We start from the raw sequence: 21,051 nt of genomic DNA, 5'->3' as shown, positions 1-21,051 counted from the left end.
GCTAATATATTTCTTTGAGTTAATCGACCTCTATCAACATCCGGCACTCGAATCAAAACATTAGACCATTTTTTTTTAAACGAGCAAATCTTTTATTTGACTCACATATCATCTTTGATGCTTGAACTCTCATCATTTTATGTGATTCTTCTCTCTCATTCAATATTCTTTTACTTCCTTGGGTTAACTGATTTTTGAAATTGACGTCAACTTTGCCTTCTGGTATATTGGGTGCATCTTTCTTATTTTTAATAAGGTTATTATTGTCCAGAATTTCTAAAGATTCATTTATATATTTGTCTTGATCGTCTAAATTCTCTTGGGAGGGTTCTACACTGTTGCATTCTTCTCCATTTTGAAATAATCATCATCATGTTCGTTTTCCATGGTATTTATTAATTCTTCCAAGTCTTCTTTATTTTCTAGTTTATCAAGGACATCTTTCGGAAGGGCTGCATCTTCCAAACCATTTGTTTATCTGCTGCCAAACTTTACCTCATAACGGCTCCTACCAATTCCTATGTTAAAAGATCTGTTTTTCTTGGACTGTATAAATCTCAACCCTTCGGACCATTTTGTATTATTATCGTTTACCCAGGTAATCAACATATCTCGGACATCTTAATTAGCTCTCTACAGAGCTTTGACTTTGTGAGTGTCTTGGTCGACCGTGAACTATTTTCAGACCAGGCCACATAGTAGTTAGTTCTACAATAACCGAGTTGGCAAACTCACAGCCGTTATTACTTTGCAATATATATGGAGGACCTACTAGATAAAAAATATTAACCAAGTGGTCAGCCACTTTGGTTTTCAATGGTCTCAAAAACAAAAATTTAGTCAAATGATCCTGGTGGTTTAAAATGAGCTTATATGGAGCATCAGGCTCTGTTTGCATACCTATTCGGTTAACCTACAATATGATTAATATTATTTTTTCATATCTAAAAATAATTAGCTCTTTATATTTACCTGACATTGTAGCATTTTATTTTGAAGTCCCCTCGTATATGTGTTAATTGAAATCCCCTTATATATGCATTATAATAACGAAGAATTTTTTCAATGTTTCTTAGTACGTATCCTTCAATTTAAAACCAAAATACTCTTTCGTTCCTTTTAGGTCGCCGCCGTCGATAATGAATCATTTTATTGTTTATTTATGTCACAGGCGCAAATTCTTCGATATTTCTTTGTTCAAACCGCCCGATATTGCGTTTTCAAATGAATCTACGTCTTAATTTTCGTTGTGTTTTGTTTATTTTAGTGTTTTGCTTATTGTAGTTTATGCCATCAATTTTTTAAGATAATTTCTTCACTTTCGTTGGAGCCGCGGTGAAGAGCGGTGATCTGATCTCCAGCGTCATGTCCAAATTCAATTTGAATTTGTAGTTTTCTGTTTTTGTCCCTTTTCAGGGAAATCTTCGTCTTACGTAATGGAAATCAATTTTAGTAGCAGTTAATCGTCTAATTCTACCTGTTCCGGGTGTTAAAGAGGCAGATTCATAAGTTTTGTGCTCAGTGCCGGCTTCGGCCTCAAATGGTCGATCCAATTTGCAGTGTGAGATCTAGTTCCTTTTGTTCGTGTGTTCGTGTCCACAATTCAACTCCAGTTTCCAACCTCAGGAACTTGTTTTCGTGTTATTGTGAAATTCAGGTAACATTTTTTTGTGTAAATTTAAAGTAAAGCAGACATTTTTTAAATAAACGTAATAATTGCTTTCATAACAAAAAAGTAATTGTAATATTTAAAGTAGTAAATTTTATGGTTTGACTTTTAGCTGTCATTTTATTTGTTCAGTTTTGTTTTAAATTTAATGTTAACATATGACAGTTAGCTTTATTATTTTTGATATTGATTTGTTTTGTTTTCTTTGAAAGAAAGGTTAACTTACATGTAAATTTTGTAAGTTTTTGTAGTATCTCCAACTCCTGGAAATTGTAAACAGATGACACATGTAAGTTTTTTTGTATTTTTGTATTTTGCAGCTATTATTATATTTTTGTAATGTCTTTTTTGAGCATTTTTGTGTTCTCGATGTTTTGTAACTGCTTGTGGTGACACAAAAATAAATGTTAAATTTTGTTTCTTAACATTTGTTTATTTTTTTTAATTAACCCTTTTTTTAAGTTTTTATTTGAAAAAGATATGTTTTTTTATATTTAGTAATTATATCTCCAGTTACAACTAGCTGGTTGTAATAGGTATAATTAGGCACCTCAAGTGGCGCCCTATATTAAATTTCTTGAGGTGTTTCCTGTTTCGTTTTGTTTCTGTTTGTCCCAAGAGATTTATGACCCTTTATTTCTTTTTTCTGTAGTTGCCCCAATCCAAACCCCCTTGTCTTTTATTTATCCACGACCCCAGCTCTCCTACCAAAACCTGAGTGCCGTTCGCACAAGTAGCGTTTATTTTGCTTACCCTATCTCCACCCCCATAGCTTCTATCCCCAATTTTATAAGTACCCCTATTTTCTTACCCTATGGTAAGCAAAATATTATCGTTACAACATCTACAGTTGATATATTTAGAAATTATAGTCTTGACAGCCAAGTCTGTCAAGGAAAAAAATATTGTGTACCAGAATACATATCGAATTGAAACACTGCAATGTCACAATTTTTTCAAAATGATCAAAATGTTGGTGACGTGGTGACGCGCGCATGGTACAGCTAGTTAATTTATAAAAACGTTGGTTCTCTACAGAATGTATCTGGTTTATATATTTATAAATAAAAGAAATATGTTACTACTTAATGATTTGCCAAGAAAGTTATAGAAAAAACACAATTATATTTTGTTAATCACTTAAAAAATGTAACCACTTAGATTTTCATTTATTCTTTTCATAGTTTAAATCGACTCCTTAAGCACGTTCTACTGATAGTTTTCTAAGTGTCAAACGAGATCTGGATGTTTTTTTAAGCAAACTCGTTTATCTGATCAAAAATTTCCGAGTTTTATAATTTAATTAAGCACAGAGATCTCGAAAAACGAACGAAAAAAAGTGTAAAAATAATTATTCGCAAAATAGAACTGTCATTAAAAATTTAATTTCAATCCGACCGTCGATAAAAATAAATTCCACAGCTCTCTCATCTACAAAACCGTTCGGTGTGTATCTCTTAGTTGTAAGGGCATAATCTGATAAACGAAAGCTTTTAAAAACTTGAAGTTTAATGCCCTAAAACCCCGTTAATTGGATTTTGTGTTTCGTGTTTTTTACAAATCGATGCTGGCGGATTATGGGTAATGTTCGTTTGCTGTATTTACTTTAATAGGAGCGCGTTCACGGATTTTAAATATACACTGTTCCATGGCCAGAGGGCGCTAGTTCGAGTTGAACCAATTGGCTGAAATTTTATTGAGCAAAAAAAAAAACAATGAAACGAATAGGTTGATACGTGATAATAAAATCATTCTATTCTAAAATGAGGGAATGCAAAATGCCAGCGAATAACTCTTTAATATTTTTATTTCTGCTTAAACCTTTAGGTTGTATATTAATTTTTTCGACGGACTAGGAAGAGACAGGCAGATATTTTAGGATATAACTAGAGATATATATCTGAGAAGAGAATTATTATATATATGGTTAAAGACAAAAATATATTGCATAAATAACTTTTTTCAGTATGGACTCCCCGAAGAGAATGTAACGGTCACCATGATCCATCTCTTGAAATTTTCGTATCTCAATATTCGTGCATTGGTCTTTGAAGATTCCAGTATTCTCGTTAATCCATATTTTTGGATATTTTCTCCTCCTCGAGGATCTCGGCCTTCTATATTTCCTTGAATGATAAGTTAAATGTCAAACCAACACAACACAACAATAATTGTTGTATTGCCTGTACACTACACTACACATGTGATTTTTATCTTATATGTTCAACTTCGATATGTTGGACTAGTACTTTTTAACCAGGTTATTTCACTTTTTCAAAATTAATAAGTCTTCTGGATTTTTCGGAAGAAGTATTTATTGAGATGCCCTTTTCCCATGCTTGAGCTTTCTCTCTCTCTCCCCATAATATGTTTTCTATATTAAATGCGAGACATTATTTATAAAGGATACTATTAAACATTAACTGTGCGGATTCGCTGCCGGAAAGTCCGCCAAATATATACACCAAATGAGAAGAGGAGATAAGAGCGACGGGAAATTCAAACGATCGAAAAATAGAAAAGCAAGACGAAAGGAAAATGAAGAAAACTGGACAAAGGAAAAGATGACGGAATATTCAACGGACGACGAAACCCCAAAAAGGACAGCAACTGCAAAAAGACAGCGACAAAGCAGCGAGGATGCTTTTCAAGGAAATGGACGAGGAGATCACGCTGCTGAGACACAAAGCTCACAATTGCAGGCTCAAATGTTGACATCACAACAGACCACCATAGGTCATATCAACCATAAGTTCGACTAACTTAAGACGGCTCCGAAAGAAAGCCAAAAAGAGGACAACCGGGAAAATAGGCAAAGAATCTAGAAAATACGACTAAAACCGAAAAGTCTACGGGAACAATTCCAAAGACAAAAATCCCCACATCACAGACCAAAGCAGCGGAAAACCGAAAAAGGCAGAAAAACGCCTTCCCACCGAAGAACTCAAAAAAGTAAAGAAGATAAAAACAGCAAAAGAATACTTCTCGGCAATAGGAACCCCAATGCACCAAAATGGTGATGCGCACACCTTGTTACGTTCTCCAACGCCAAGTCAATCACAAAAAATGAACACTGACGCTGACAAAGTCAGTCAAAAGTCTGAACAATAGTAACACCTCCAACTGGAAGCCAAAGCCACCTGTAATCAAGTTACAGACTGTCAACGAGACAGGAGCGATCTTAGATATCGCACAGAAGAACAAAGTGATAACGATAAGCAGGTTATCCAGAAGCAGAAGGAAAATAATCATCCAAGGTAAAAACCCGGACGATTATAGGACAATGGTTAAACTCATCGAAGAGTATAACAAGAAGAAACCTATCCAGTGAATACCCTTCCCCCCAGAGAAAGACATAAAACCTAGGATGATGTTGAGAGGCCTATCCTCAAATACCAATGCAGCAGAAATTTATGACAACCTGATACAGGAATATAACATAGACTGCGAGTCAGTCAAAAATATGATTTCACGAAAAAGTGATAAAGAGGAAACTCCTCATGTTTGTATTGACTCTGGAGAAGGAGTACGTGGAGAAGGCCAGGCGCATCATCAACTTGACGCACATAAAGGTCCCAATCGAAGACCTCAGAAAATCAACCTGGTTCACACAGTGTTTTAACTGCCAGAGATTCCACCATGCGCAGAGAGCATGCTTTAAAGCACCGAAATGCGTAAAATGTGGAGAGGACCACCCCAGCAAAGAACTCCAGATGCCTCGTGAGCAAAAGGTGAAGTGCGCCAACTGCCAGGGCCAACATCCGACAAACTTCAGAGGATTGCTCAGATGTCCTACCTGGGGAAGACCAAAGCGACACAAGCACCGCAGAGAAGGCTACAACATCACGCCAATGGACCATCGTACGCACAGGCTACGAAGACGCAAAAACAGTCCGAGAACAATACCATATTGATCTCGAAACAACAACAAGAAGGGCTAGTGAAGTCAGTTAAAGAACTGGTCACTAGGATTGTCCACGAGGCGATATCAGATATCAAGTTAGCACTGAACTAAAGAAGGCTAACAGAAGATACTTGAGGATAGGCTACTTGAACGCAGGAGGTATAAGGACCAACCAGAATATCTTGGACGAACTGGTCAACAACTATTAAATGGATGTTGTAGCAATATAGAAAACTAAGCCCACGAACAACATAACGTTTCCGTTCCAGGCTATGGCCAGTTCGGCAACTCGCTGCTCGAGATGTGGGCCCTGTGCCTTGTGTCCCTAGGTTTTGAGGTTTTTGTTAGGTTTTTTTTGCCTTGCGCCTTTTTATAAGTAGTTTTTTTATTTGTAATTGTCTCTATTTTATTTCTTTGTTGAGGTTATATTATCTAAATATATAAATTTAATATTAACCGGAATTCCTTAAACCTTATGGAGATAGAGATTGATACGATTTGTTTTGATATTCTCTAGTCCTATTTATGAAGAACCTTAACTTGAAACCTTTTTACCTTATATTTGTATATAGATTATAGTCACCGTTGTTATGATCTCTACCGGAAAACAAATTATCTAATAATTTATTTTTATAGCAGATACAGTTAATCTATGAAAGCACAAAACACAAAAATCTCTTTCTAATCCTTTCAAATCTTTGATAATTTTCCACAGTAACAATCTGCAAAAAACACCGGAGTTAAAAATATGCACCACATTTTCGTAAATTTCCGTTACAGTAGGAAATTGTGGATAGGTATACGGCCAGAGGAGTTTTGCATAAATGCATAGTAAAGGAGTAGGATTAGGAGAATTTTTGCTAGATTTCGAACTACTAAAATTGACGTTATAGCTGAAATATTCATCGAATTGAAGTTTAAATTTGGATTTTTAGGTTAGTCGGAGATAAGGCTTGTAGAGGTGGGCACGGCCAAATAATTATAACAATTTTTAAATTTTTAGATAAGCATTTTTAATGAGTCGGTCAGATAGCCAAGCGGGCTTGGCGGCCGATTCTCATTCGCTTCACTGTCGAATGGTTCAGTGGATGTGGATTCGAGCCCCAGGTCGGTTTACATAAAAATAAAAACTTCTAACGCAGCAGTTTAAAATTCTAGATGAATCTGCGGCTTAGACTAGAATATGCTGGTGTCTAATAGGCCTATGGTGGAGCAATACGGCAAGAGATAAGAGCTTGCGGCTCAATGATATTTCTCCATAGATCCCTACCGGAAGGGCGCACCGCCTAAATACCGGTGTATATATATTTTTAATCTAAATTATCAAGGCTGTATAAACCGCCCGCCGATAGTGGCATCAAAGACAAAGGCTCAAATTTTCATTTGGATGGTTAGTCTCTGAGTATTCTTTTTGGAAGCTACTAGATTTTTCAGACTCCTCACTGCCCTCACAGCGACAAGATGGATAGACAGGATGGTGCTCTAAATCAGACGACCCAAGCAGTCAGGTGGTCAGCTGTAGTGCAGTTACCAGTAAACAATATACAATGAAGTGTGTGAGTGAACAATATGCAAGTGTAGTGTTATTTGACGCAGACCTACTCGAAAACCAGGTGAGTTTAATATTAATTCGGTCAATGTTAGAGAATAAAAAAACGAGATCCGCTACTTTTATTGGAGACGTTTTGTGTCTTAATTCATACAAACCATCAGTTCATCTTACAAAAGATATACAGTTTAATAAGTCGGAAGTGAAGAAATAACTTAATTTATGAACCATACAGATTAAAATACAAAACGTTTAGTTTTAAGTTAGACAAAACAGAACTAGGTAAGTCAGTTTTGTAAAAGACATAAAATGTTAAAAGAACAATATTATAAAAAAACTTTGGTGTAAGTTACAGAAAAAATTATCAAAAATGAAGGGGAAACAGAATTCCAAAATAGCATTGATATTATTTAAATATTAAATTTAAATACAGATCACGACATTGTTTTATTGACCATACAACACAATGGCAATCGCTGTGACATAGTACACGTTTCCACCTCTATATTCATTTCACAGTAGGTACGAATTGTCGTAATTGTCACATTGACATTAAAAATTTCAAACTATGTTCTGAAAGAATAAACAAATAATTAATAAAATGCCTATTACGTTGTATACCGTCCAAGAAAAAGTGCAACTTGTAACATGGTACTTTCAGGGTCATTCGATACGCGAAATTGATTTATTTATTGTTGCCTTCGAAAATAGACCCTCACCAAGTGTTAAAAATACCATTAAACATTAAACAGTTGTAAAAAGTGTCATGAAGGTAATGAACCACGTATTAGACCTGTCAATGAGGAGCGTCAAAACAGCGATATTGATATTTGTGCATTTGTGGAAGCTGGTGAACCCTGCAATAGTGTACAAATTGCTAGGGAAGTTAACATGAATGCTCGAACTGTCCAGCGAGTTCTCAGAAGGAATGGGTATCACTGTTTTAAGATACAACCAACACGAGAACTGTTTCCGGAAGATACCTTTAGGCGGATGGAGTTTTGTGACATTATGTTCGATAAACAGAATGAAAATGAAATGAAAAATTTTAAAAAATATTTTATTTTCTGACGAATCTTCATTTTCATTAAATAAAAAACACAATCCATCCGTTGCAAAGTATTATTCTCGGAAAAATAAGCACCTCAGTGTTGCAGTGCGAACGCAGCATCCGCAAGAGTTAAATGTTTGGACTGGGATGTTAGGCGACCATATTGTCGGTCCATTTTTTATCGATGGAAACCCAAACAGGCCCAAATATTTACAACTTTTATAAAATGAGATCATTCCGGCAGTTCGACGCCTTTCCGTTAATTTTCAGGAGGTTTATTTCCAACAGGATGGGTGTTCGGCTCACAACTCTAGAGCAACTATTGAATTCATCATTCAAACGTTTCCTGATTGACTGATAAGTACACGTGGTACAATTAAATGGCCCGCTAGATCCTGTGACTTAGCGCCTATCGATTTCTTTTTTTGAGGTTTTCTCAAAGAAAAGATTTATAGGCATCAGTTTGAAAGGGCCGCAATCCTAGTCTAATTAAGGGCAAAACTACTTCATTTCTCTGCAAGCATTACACAAGCCCTACTCCATAATATGAGGAGAAAGCTGTATGACCGATTTGGTTACTGTTTAGCATAAGGACGTGGAATATTTAAGCCCTTAATTCATTAATCTGCTTTCCTAATTTTTATTTTTTATTAGGTACGAAGTTTGTAGATTCTTAATTAGGTAGTATTTTTTATGTTTAAATTTGGAAGAATTTTATTGTTTTTTTTTTATTTAAAAGTACAAAGGAATTTTATTCTGATTTTTTTTCTTTCTTGTCTTATTGTTATAAGCTTTGTCCATAAAATTTTTACAATTTTCAGTGACAATAAAACATTACTTATTTACTAACTTATTTATTTGTATTCCTATTAAGGCTAAAAAATAACCAAAAAATTGGATGGGATTGCCATAAATTTTAATTCCTATGGTTAACAAAACAATGTCGTTATCTGTATAAAGTTGGTACACCAAATTTATAAATTTATAACCAGTAAAAGAGAGTACAAAAACGTACATTGGAATATTAGCATTATTATTCTTATAATCGACGTAAGTTTGACTCACATGTTTTGGTTTAAAAAGATCTAGTGGATCTACTGTATATTACTTATTGCGAAAAATTAATCTAACTATTAAACAAAAATACAAAAGTTAGCTAAAAGTGTCATATTCGCAAATTTCCAGCGACAAAAAACCTTAATTCGCCGTTAGACTCCCTTTGTAATTCCCTTTCAGTCTAAAAAGCTTAAAATATTTATCATATCCTTTAAAACTAACTGCCGTCAGTTTACATAATCTAATCCAGTTTAGCTCTATTTTCCACACCTCCTGTCACAGCAAATGACAATTTTATCTGTCATAACGAAATTTTCGCTCGTAATATTCGGGATACGTATGCAGAATAGAAATCAGAGAGAGAACAGAGAGACTACTGGTAGATAGTTCTCTCCCCGCGGCGACGTCTCGCCCAGTGCAAAAGGGATCTAACCGTAACCGTATAGTTAGTTGCTAATTCAATTTACACTGATTTCAATTGAAATGAATCATTCGACGTAATACATATATACATAATTTTATTGAATTATATACAGTATAGAGGTGTAGGTGAAAAACTGAACTGAGTGTTCTATACTCGTTACATATAATTCGTTATTATTATTCTCTGGTTATTTATCTCATCCTTAATATCTACTTTTATACAAATATGTCTTAGTTTTCTTTGTTCCTCTCGTGTTCGTGCTTTTTCATCCATATTTCGGTTTTATCGTTACCACTGAGTATATCTTTTTAAAACAGGTATCATTCAAATAGACAATAAGCGAACTGTTCTGCTTAGTACAGTCGCCCAAAAGATAGCAACATAGATAAAGCTGTAAATTTAATTAGCTTAATGCCTCTAGACCCAATCAAAAGCTACCTGAAAGAAACAGATAGTCATCATCATCAACATTATTGTGCCAGCCGTAGTAAAACCTCGACCTTCTTAAATATGTTTTTGTCACTGTTGTCATTAGCGTTGTTTTGCTTGCGTTGATTATTAGACCCACACTATTTGCTGTATTTAACAGTACAGCTAAGATCTTCTTTAGGATTTTCTTTAAGATACGGGTTGTATGTTCGACAAGGTCCAAGTCATCTGTATAGGGCATCCGTCTTACGCAATGTTAAAAACGAAGCACGTCTAAAGACATTCTCCTATCTCAGTCCTTAAAGATATTTCTTTCCTCCCAGAAAGAAATACAAAATATTTCTCTCATTAAACGAAACAAAAAACGTAAACTTAACAGAATTTAGTAGGATTTGGTCACATCATTAAAAGAAGGAATCACACAAAAAAATACCAATATTGTTGAATTAACAAACGAAAGACTTCGAGACCACATAACAAACCAACAATTCACTCAAAGATCAGGGGTTCAAGGCGACATCGAAAGAATCACGACGTTTAAGTACAACTGGTTAGAGTACCTAGCTAGAACAAAAGATGGACGATGAACAAGACAAATCATACAATGGAGGCTCAAAAACTATAAAAGATGCCGGACGAATACCGACTAGATCGAATGACAACGTGAAAAGAGTAACAGGAAACGTGCTGCAAGCGGCCCTGTGTAGAGAACATTGGAAGAAACTGAGTAAGGCCTATGTCTAGCAGTGGACGCGATTGGTAAATAATGATGACGAATAAGCGAAAAAACAAAAAAATTATCATGGATACGTAATTTATAATTTGAAATATGTTTGGCAGTATCAAAAATTGAGCCTTACAATCAAAACAATCAACCAAGAGACCTGTTTAGAAAAATACACTACATAACAAGAGACTTTAAAGCCAGAACTTGGCCATTGAAGACCACACAGGAACCCTGAGAACCAACAGAGAAGATATAACAGAGACATTGAGATTGTATTGCCGGGATTTATAAAAATGATCAACGCCAGGAGCTTATTCGCCAAACTCCTCCAAAAATCGAAGAAGAACCTAGTACTCGGGAACGAAATAGGACTCGCGATCATCAAACTCAAGTATAACAAAGCACCAGGTCCAGATATGATAACTGCAGAAATGCTCAAAGTCACAAAAGAAAACGGAATAAAATTGCTTCCCTTGCAACTTCAAGCAATAGCCTGATGACTAGACAAAATCTACAATAACTTCTTCTTCTTTAAGTTCCATCTTCTATCGAAGGTTGGAAGTCATCATAACATGACCTAAGTACTCAAGTTTTCTTTTTTTGTTAGTCAATATTATTTCAGCTTCATTTCCTATTCTTCTAGTAACTTCTGCGTTTGATATTCTATGAGTCTATGAGTGCAATAACTAGCATACATATAACTATAGAACCATCTCCCCTATCTCACATGTCAGCAAAATAATGTAATACATAATCAATGAGAGACTGAAAACTTTCCTACAAAGAGAAATACCTCAAGAGCAAACTGGATTTACCAAAGGTAGAGGTAATCAATAACATCTTCTGAACATAAGAGAAATAATAGAAAAATCTAGGGAATTCAATATCCCACCAAAGTCGCTGAAGGAAAGATAGCCAAAATATGGAATCACTCTCAAGTTTCGCGAACTCTAAAAATGATCAACTGCTTAATATTTTCAATACTGATATACGAATGTGAATCTTGAACTCCACGACAACCGAAAAAAAAAACGATAGTGGTCTCTAAAAAGTTTTGTTGGAAAAGAATATTTACATCACAACAAATTTAATTTTAAATGAGCTAAAGATCAGCAAACGGCTTTCCAGCAAAATCTATCTCCAACAATTAAAATACTTTGGTCATGTTATGAGATCACACAGAAAACATGTAAAGACAAAAGGAATACAAGGAAAGGTCAGAGGCCAGAGATCACGAGAAAGATCCCCAACAAGATGGATTGACCAAATTACGGGAATATGCAAAAGTGCACATGCACAAAAAACCCATGCATGAGTGCACATGCACGACATCACAATGATCACTACACTTCCTCCTGGGGGTCAGAACTGAAGAGATATTTGTATGAAATCTTTTACTAAAACGAATGTAAGTTATTAATTTTATCTATATCTAACGGCACCGTCCTGTTGATTGTTATTGCAGTCATATTTCTTTTATTTCTATCTTCTAAGTTATTGTTTATAGCTGACAGTATTGCTCTGCCGTGTCTAACTTTGCCAAATTTCTCGTCAAAATTTAGAAAGCAAAAGTCCAATAAAACTTCTAAGTTTACAATTCTAATAAATTTTCATTGTATACTAATTACAAAATAAAATGCCACAATCTTCAAAACAACATTAAATAATTAATATTGAAGTTTAAATAACAATGTTTTTGTTTATCAATTAATCGGTTTCTTATACAAGCGGTACTCGGCAGCGTGGTAGTATTTGTAAAACTTTGTTTTATTTGCTTTGTCAGCTCATTTTTCTACACGTCTTATCATTTTCTTCTACCATATCCTAGATTTTTAGAATTGTTTGAGCGAAGAGCTCCTGTAACTTTGGCTACGAAAAACTTCTTAATATGTATAAAGCTAACACTCAGCCAAACGTAGAGTGGTATGAAACTTAACAATAAGAAGAAAATCATCCTACTAGTAAACAAAAACGGCGATATAAGAGTATCGTCATCGTATGCTAAAGACATTAAACTTGAATAAAAAAAGGTTTAGAATTTTCAATAAAAAAACTAGAAGTGAATTTAATCGTATGGAAAATATAATATAATTCGCCATATAAGACTATATGTCCAGCTGTCCAGCATACCAAGTCACCTAGGGCTCGATAACACGGAAAAAATCCCACTAAGGCTCAATCCTTTTGGTACCCTAGGTATCTGGGTTGAATGAATTTTCCCGTAAGAGGGAGTGTGAGCCGTATGGCTAAATCTGAATAATAATGATAAGGATAATCTTTATTTTATACGTCCATGATGTTTACTTTTATTTTTTTTTTTTGAATTGAGATTGAGATTCCATATCGTCGAACAAATTCATTGTTGAAATATTTATATATTTATCGGTGAATATAAAACGAGTTGGTTCCCAATAAAATTCAGGTAAAGTGGAGAACTTGTTTGTTATTTACTTCGACATTCTGGATTGCTGTAATACAAGTTATTGTGTTTTTATTTTTGATTAAAATCAACTAGGACTAGGTAGAACTAGATATTTTGTTTATCAGCAAACATTAATTATATTTAGATGAACAAGTTCTTGTTTTTATTGCATCAAAATAGACTCGTTTTTGTCTAGGCACCTGTTGCACTGAATGTTGATCTAGGAACTCAGAAATGTTTATATTTATGGGTGAATATAAAACGAGTTGGTTCCCAATAAAATTCAGGTAAAGTGGAGAACTTGTTCGTTATTTACTTCCACATTCTAGACTGCTGCAATACAGGTTATTGTGTTTTTATTTTTGATTAAAATCAACTAGGAATAGGTAGAACTCAATATTTTGTTTATTAGCAAACAGTAATTATATTTAGATGAACAAGTTCTTGTTTTGATTGCATCAAAAGAGACTCGTTTTTGTCTAGGCACCTGCTGCACTCAATGTTGATCTAGGAATTCAGAATGTTTATATTTACCGGTGAATAAAAAACGAGTTGGTTTACAATAAAATTAGAGTAAAGTAGAAAACTTGTTTGTTATTTACTTCGACATTCCGGACATTATTAAATTTATACATCGATGGTGGTGAACTTTGAAAAGTCGTATCTCGGATATTATGAATTCTAAAGACTTCTACCAAACGACAGGTAGAAGAGAAAGGATAGAGGTCATGTTTTTCTGTTGTTGTTCTAACGTTTTAACCTTGTTTAGGCTATGGTGCCTCTTTAAGGGTGGTATTTTTGTTGGATAAACGTGAGTCTCATTTTGTCGCTCTCCGAGACAAAGTGGAGGTTTTGGCTACCTTTTTGTGCGCCGGTTGGACCAAGCCCACTACTAAGTACAAGTTCCATTGGGAAAAACGGTAATTTTCAGATTATTGGCCTTTTGTTTTGTTTGATTTAAATTCGTGGAGGATAGCTGTGGCTGTGTCCTCACCTAGGATCAGGTATCGTTGTGCAATGAGATTGGAAAACCACAGAAAACCAATCTCCCCCCGTCCTTGTGATTTTGAGTTCGACTCTTAAGGAGTGTACGGGATGCTCACTGTTTGATGTTTGGTGTTGTGGATGTGCGAATTGTATAGTTATTGGTTATGTGTTGTTGGCTTGTTTCTTTTGGTGTTTATATGTTTATGATTGTGAGCTTGGTGGCGGTAAAGTGTGTGTGTGGGTAAATGATAAGTGTATATATGAATAATGAATGTGTGTGTGTTGTGTTGTGTATTTATGTGCGGAGTTGAGTGAAGGTTTGGTTTATAGAGTTATTGTAGCAGGAGGTTGATATGGCGTACCAATACAATGTGTTGGACATTTGGTTAAGATAACGGATAATGTCACTCATCTTTTCAGGAAAGACATTAAAACAGCTCATGGACGTGAAGTGAATTAGGAATTTCATGTCCAAGGATAGGTCGTATGATGGGATTTGTTTGGGAGTGTGTACAGGTTTTGTTTGTTTGGTATTTTTGGGTTGTATTCTTCGGTGTGGACATTTTTGTGAAAATGCCGCGTGTCCTCCATTACAGAAGGGACATTTTGGGTCAGCTATCTTAGGGCATGCAGAAGACCTGCGTTGTTGTCCACAAAATGGACAGATAAATGATTTTTCTGTGGATTCGTTTCTGATATATCCACTTTTGCAACATTTCGAACAGTATTTCAGTCGAACCGGAACGGAATTGCTTGATCTTGGGACCTCGCAATTCAGTTGTTCTCCTTCGGTCTTGATACCGTTCGAGAATTTAGTTTCTGAGTTCGTGAAAAAGAGGTGGGTTGGTTTGTGTAGCGGCCAATTATGGTAACTATTTTAGTGAATGGAAATTTATTTTTGGATAAGTTATTCTCGATGAATATTTGGGATAATTTTTTATCCACGCTGGCAATGGCTAGATGAAAGATTTGTGGATAATTTGGAACGGGTTGCGGATTTGAATGCTGAATTTATGGAGATAGTGTTATCTCCGGTGATTTGTCGTAGTTTTGGTTCGATAGGTCTAGAGGTTCGATAGTTCGCACGGAAGCTGACCTTTGGGTTGGGAAGACTTTAATTGAGTCTAAGTGAGGGATTAGGATGTTGTCATTGATGAGTCGATAGAATGGTCTCTGAGACAGATATCTGGGGGGATGTCCTCGATTGTATAATTTTGAATCGTGTGTGGTGATTGTTGTGTGTTTTGTGTTGTCAGTTGTGTGTTGGCTGTTTGTGGTTGTGTGAGTGTTGTTTGTTCAGGTGTGTGTTGGTGAGAGTGTGTTTTGTGTTTGTAGGGGTGTGTAGGTGAGGGGATTTTCGGGAGGGGGATCGTAATAAGGAGTAGATGCTTTGGATGCGGACGGGATAAGGATTGTGTTGTTCTGTATGCGTGTTTATTTGTGTTTTCTTTGATGTGGTGGTATTTGTGGTGTTGTGTTGTTTGTGTCTATGTATTCTGTGGGTTTGCGCTTGGGTACGGTTATGTGACTGTGATCTGTGATAGCTTGCAGATCGTCTTCCTATTCTCTTATGTTGGGAATAGGACCTGTTGTGTAGAGGATGACCTGGTTTTCGGATGATTCCAGTTCTAAGTTGAAAGGGATATCTCCGAGGAAGTTGTGGTTATTGAGGACTCGGTAAAATTTTCTTGGACTAGAAAATTTTTTTGTGATTAGTGTGCTGTAGTATTTGTGTGTGTTGTGTCTGTTTTGGGGTAGTATCTGTTGGAGTAGGTGTAGATGTAGGTGAGGTGTGGTTGGTGTGTCTTGGAAGTGTTTGTATAGTATGTGTTTGATTTGTTCGGGAGTGAGTGATGATTTTGTTTTTTGTGTATGTTTTCTATGATTGGTGTGATGTGTTTGCTGGCCACTTCAGGATTTTGGTGGCAGAGTTCTGTCAGAGCCTGCTCCCATTTCTGTTCCGACCTTGGTTCATATCCATCTATAGTGATAGACACTTGTGATGTTTGTGATGTTGTGGATTGTGTTTCTGTGTCTGTGTCTGATTCTGTGTCTGGTGGTTTCGGTGGTTTTTTTTTTATTTTCGGGCTCTTGATAGTGTTCCTGGCATCTTTGTGTGGTGTGTGTGCGAGTATATTTATGTGTATATGAATTGTGTAATTTGTAAGTGGTTGATTGAGGGTTTGAGAGTGTGTGTGAGGTTTGTGTGTGGCTTTACCGGAACTGAGTGTACACTCGCGCGTTTCGGTTGAGGTTTCCTGCGTCGAGGAGCTCCTAGTACAGCACCAAGTGTCAATATTCCCTTGTCACCTATTACGTTTTTCAATAACCAGTTCTAGGAATTATCGACCGTTCCGACCACTGATGGCTTATATAACCACTTAAAATCATTCGAAACGTGATGCTATATCAGCGTTCTTAAAGTAACTTGGACCTACCAGACATAACCAATAAAATAATTCTAATTTTTGGCGACTTTACTCCCAGTACTTCCAGTTACAACTTTGGAACTAGAAGTCCGACGTCAGATTGCTCACTTTTAATACCATCCTTGGGTTACATCTGATTTAATACCGGAGGAGTTGTACCGGAGAATTGTGTTCAAGGACAGATATACGTACGGACAGACAGACATGAATAATTCAAGGTTTTCACTATTTTTTTAAATGTAAAATGGGCGAAAACAATATTGTTAGAAAAACATTATTAACGTCCTTGTGATTCAGAGCGAACTACTGCTCCCAACTCTAGTACGAAACACATAACGCACCTTGATAATTCAATTCTGCCGAAATAATTAGCTGTAATGAATGGCCGCGCACACATATTTGTTATTTTAGGGATATATTGTGAAATTATGGCATTTCGTTTACGGGATATTGTTGCCATAATCGCGAATTCGGATTTTAATATTAATGAATTACTCAGTAGATTTTAGTTCGAGCGATGGTGGAAAAAAACTACTCGACAAAATGTTGCAAATTAAAAAAGGGAAAAGCCTGAAATGGTGAAGCCAATATGAGAAATTATGTAAGAAGATAAAGTGTAGTGAATCAGAATATTTATGGTTAAATAGAATTGTTAAACAACAGGGAATGTAACCAATACAAAAGAAAATATGAAGCTACTTTAAACACTACGTCGGCACGTTTGCTTTCCTGTAGTAACTTAAGATAGTTAGATCAATCCTAAGATGATCTTGAGATGGGCGCCAGGGTGAATTTTAAAAATCACTCCAATTTGGGGATAATAGTTATATACTAACTGAAATAAACGATTATGGGAAACAAATAAAAATCTGAAATGCTTTATACACTATATTATAATCTTAATCTACTTATGTACCAACCCTATATTTACATACACTAAAATAATTACTGAAATATATTCCCCAAAATACACATATTATAAAAAAAATTGAAATTTAAATTACTAATAGATTTAAAAAAGAAAATAAATATCCTTAGTAGCCTTATTGCTGGAAAGGGAGTTCCCTAATCTCCTGTATAATGTCCAGATAGTGGATGGGCTCTAAGATCAGCTACTGTCTATGTTCCTTGTAACCGCTTTTAAGGTCTGGCAGACCAACCAAAAATTAAAACTAAAATTCTTCCCCAAATCCAAGTTTCTACCCAAATTTAAAAAAATCTTCTTCCCCAAATCAAAAATTAAATGATAATTCCAGTTCTGGAGGTTGGAGCCGGCGGGCTACAAGAGAACAAAAAAGAAACTTTTTATTCTGTGTTCTTGTCCTTAATATAATTTTTGTTCTAGTAACAAAAACTAGAATATATTTGTCATTAAGTGACCTTGGATATTTTTAATAATGTGAGAAAGTTTAAATGATTTAGGACTCGTAAATTTACATGTAAATTGTGGTAACTCACCAGAATCTTTTGGAAGTTTTATTTTTCATAAAATAAAATAACTTCGACTTCACATAAACTAAATAACTTCTTGTAACTTCTTGTAACTAAAAACTCATTCCATTCCCCAAAAAAAAAATAACAAAAATAACTTAACTCTCTTCCCTCATAAGATTCTGCCCGCGGCAATTAAACTCCACAACCTCTCTTTAGGAAGTTCTGTTCCAAAATGGCCCGAATTCCCTTCAAGAAGGTTAGGTTTCTTCCTCTCCAATGACAAGGGAATGGATTATATTATCAATCGATATATCGATGTTCGAAATTCATAAAATGAAATATAAGAGATAGTATTGTGGGTTGCATATTCCAACAGCGGCAAATTAGTAGCTATTGTAGGGATTCGGTTTGCTATCGTTGAAAATGTTAGATTATTAACGATCGTATCGTTACAAAAACAACAAAATAGTAATTTATTGACAGATTCTATAAGTCAGTCTGCACTATTTATACCTGTAACATATCCCTATATAATTTTAATAATATTTTTCTTTTTCTTATAGAAATATTAAAAATTTTAAAAGATGCGATGGTAAGAACAGCTCAGCCAAAAGGATGAAATGCTAAAAATATGTGTACCACCATAAAAAAAAATTAAGCTCTCTTATTGAACCGCAAAACTTATTGAACAGCATATTATGTGCATACAATAATTCACGTTTGCCCGTTTAAGTTTACTGTATCACATAATGTGAGCTGTAATTAAATTTTAGCCCTCTCAGTTGTTCCGTTTAACAACAGCGCCAATTATTTTCCTTTGTTTCGCGAATTACAAAGTTCTTCGCAATTTCTTTTCATTTCGAGTCATTTACTAAATCAAAAATACTTTTTAAAAACTCAATTCCCAATTTATCTGCAGAAACTTTCCATTGAGGTTGCGAAGAGGAGGGAAATCCAATGAACACGTTCGACGTTGCCAAGTATATAATCAACATTAAAGTTAAGAAAATTCCATTTTTTATGAGAAGTAGAGTGTTGTGAGGAATAAAAAGAAAAACAAGAATTTTGGAAACGCTCCTTTCAGCTCGAAACACTTGACCCAGCGATGCTCAAATTTCTTTAACTAGCCTGAGAAATACGTTATCTCAAGATCAGCAGAGTAGACTTTCGTGGCGACGATGACATCTTCATTCGACTTAAATTTTTGTCAGGCGAGTGCTCTTTTCAAGTTTGAAAACAAAGATAAGTCGCATGGGGTCAAATCTGAAGAACACTGTGGATGGAGCAACATTTCGTAGCCCAATTTAACCATAACGAAGGCGGAGGAATGAGCCGATGCGTTGTCATGGTGGAAGAGCACTATTTTCTTCGCCAAATCGGGTCGTTTTTTTTTCGGCCTAATAATTCGAGTAGGGCCATGTGAGCGTTTTGCCCTTCTGCAGGAAATCGATGTAGATCAGAACTTATGAGTCCCAGAAAATGGTGGTCATCACCTTTCCGGCCGATAGGAGAGTCTTCACTTCTTCGGAGCTCTTTCACCGGGTGTCATCCACTATTTACACTGTTCCTTGGTCTCTGGTGTATACTACTTATTCCATGTTTCGTCAACGGTTAGGAAACGACGTAGAAACTTCTTCGGATTACGCTTAAATATAGTCAAACACTGATCTGAAGTGGTCTCACAGTTGCACTTGTTGTCCGGTGAGCGCAAATGCGACCCATCGCACTTTCCCATGCCCAAAATTTTATACAGGACATAACATACGCGGTCTTTTGACATTCCTACTGTCTCAGCTATCTCTCGAAATTTTAGTCATCGGTCTGCCAATACAAGATCCTGGATTTTTGTCTCGTTATGCTTCGTGGTAGCCATTTTCGGGGTACCGAGGAGTGGTTCATCAAACACCGACGTACGACCAGGTTGAAACTCATTATACAAATTTTTGACGGTTGCGATCGAAGGAAAAGAGTCACTGTACACAGCATTCAAGCGCTCTTTAATTTCCCTGTGCAAATTTTCTGCCCTTTTTCAATCTTTCTAAAATCCACGGATACACCCGCTTTCACACGCTGTCAAAATAAAACTACGAGTCTGATTCGGCTGAAATTTTAACAGTAGTCTTAGTAGGTAGTAGCCTTGTAGTAATCTTATACAAGAAGGTACCTAATACAAGATAGTAGATTTCACGTGAGATAGTGGCATCATCGGGCGGTGAGTCTATCTAAGCCCTTATCGGACTGCCTACGTACGATCGCAATTATCACTTAAATTGAAATATTAAACAATGCATAAACTTTTTAAGAAATTTTTAATATCGGAAATTTATATGGTGACTATTTTTTTGTTAGTAAGTGTACCTCATAGTAGTATTAAAACTGCTGGTATGTATTTTCTCTTTCTAAGTCTTTTTGTTTCTTTCCAACTTGAGTGGTACTTATTGTAGATTAGTGATAATTTTTTGCTTGACAATTTGCTTGATAATTACAATTCCAAATACATTTTAGTGATAACTGGTCATATAATTTTTTATTCGCGTGTAGACAATAGCTTCATTTTATTTTCGCTATATATATTATCAGTCTGTATTATTTCTTAGATTTATTTTATTTATTACTTATACATAAACACAAAGAAAAATCATTCGTATGTTGAGGATTTTCTTGTAAAGTTGTCAACAGCGCTAGCCGACAGTGGTTCTCTCTGTTCAAGTAATCGGAAAAGAGCTGGCAGGACGTAATGAAGCTAATTGTATTAGGCCACGAAGAGTGTAATTGGTAACCCTATAGCCCTCCCCCCAGATCCCCAGGGGATAAATCCAACCTAAGCCAAATATTTGATACACCTCCAGAGGTAGAATAACGATGGGGCCGCTTCCCGTGCATAATTGGAAAACATATTTTACGAAGTAGTATGTATGTTCGACCACATTCAGGGAATAGATGCAAGAAAAACCAGGATAGTGCTCAACA

The 21,051-nt window shown here is 35.5% G+C and overlaps 1 protein-coding gene across 1 annotated transcript in view; it reads right to left on the bottom strand.

The window, feature by feature from the left end:
• The window catches only part of Sema2a (Semaphorin 2a), a 1,119,544-nt gene that overhangs the window by 496,786 nt on the left and 601,707 nt on the right, over positions 1 to 21,051 (bottom strand). The window lies entirely within an intron of this gene.

The sequence above is a fragment of the Diabrotica undecimpunctata genome, chromosome 1 (assembly GCF_040954645.1).
Source record: "Diabrotica undecimpunctata isolate CICGRU chromosome 1, icDiaUnde3, whole genome shotgun sequence".
Lineage (NCBI taxonomy): Eukaryota > Metazoa > Arthropoda > Insecta > Coleoptera > Chrysomelidae > Diabrotica > Diabrotica undecimpunctata.
This window is presented reverse-complemented; position numbering and strand designations above follow the sequence as displayed.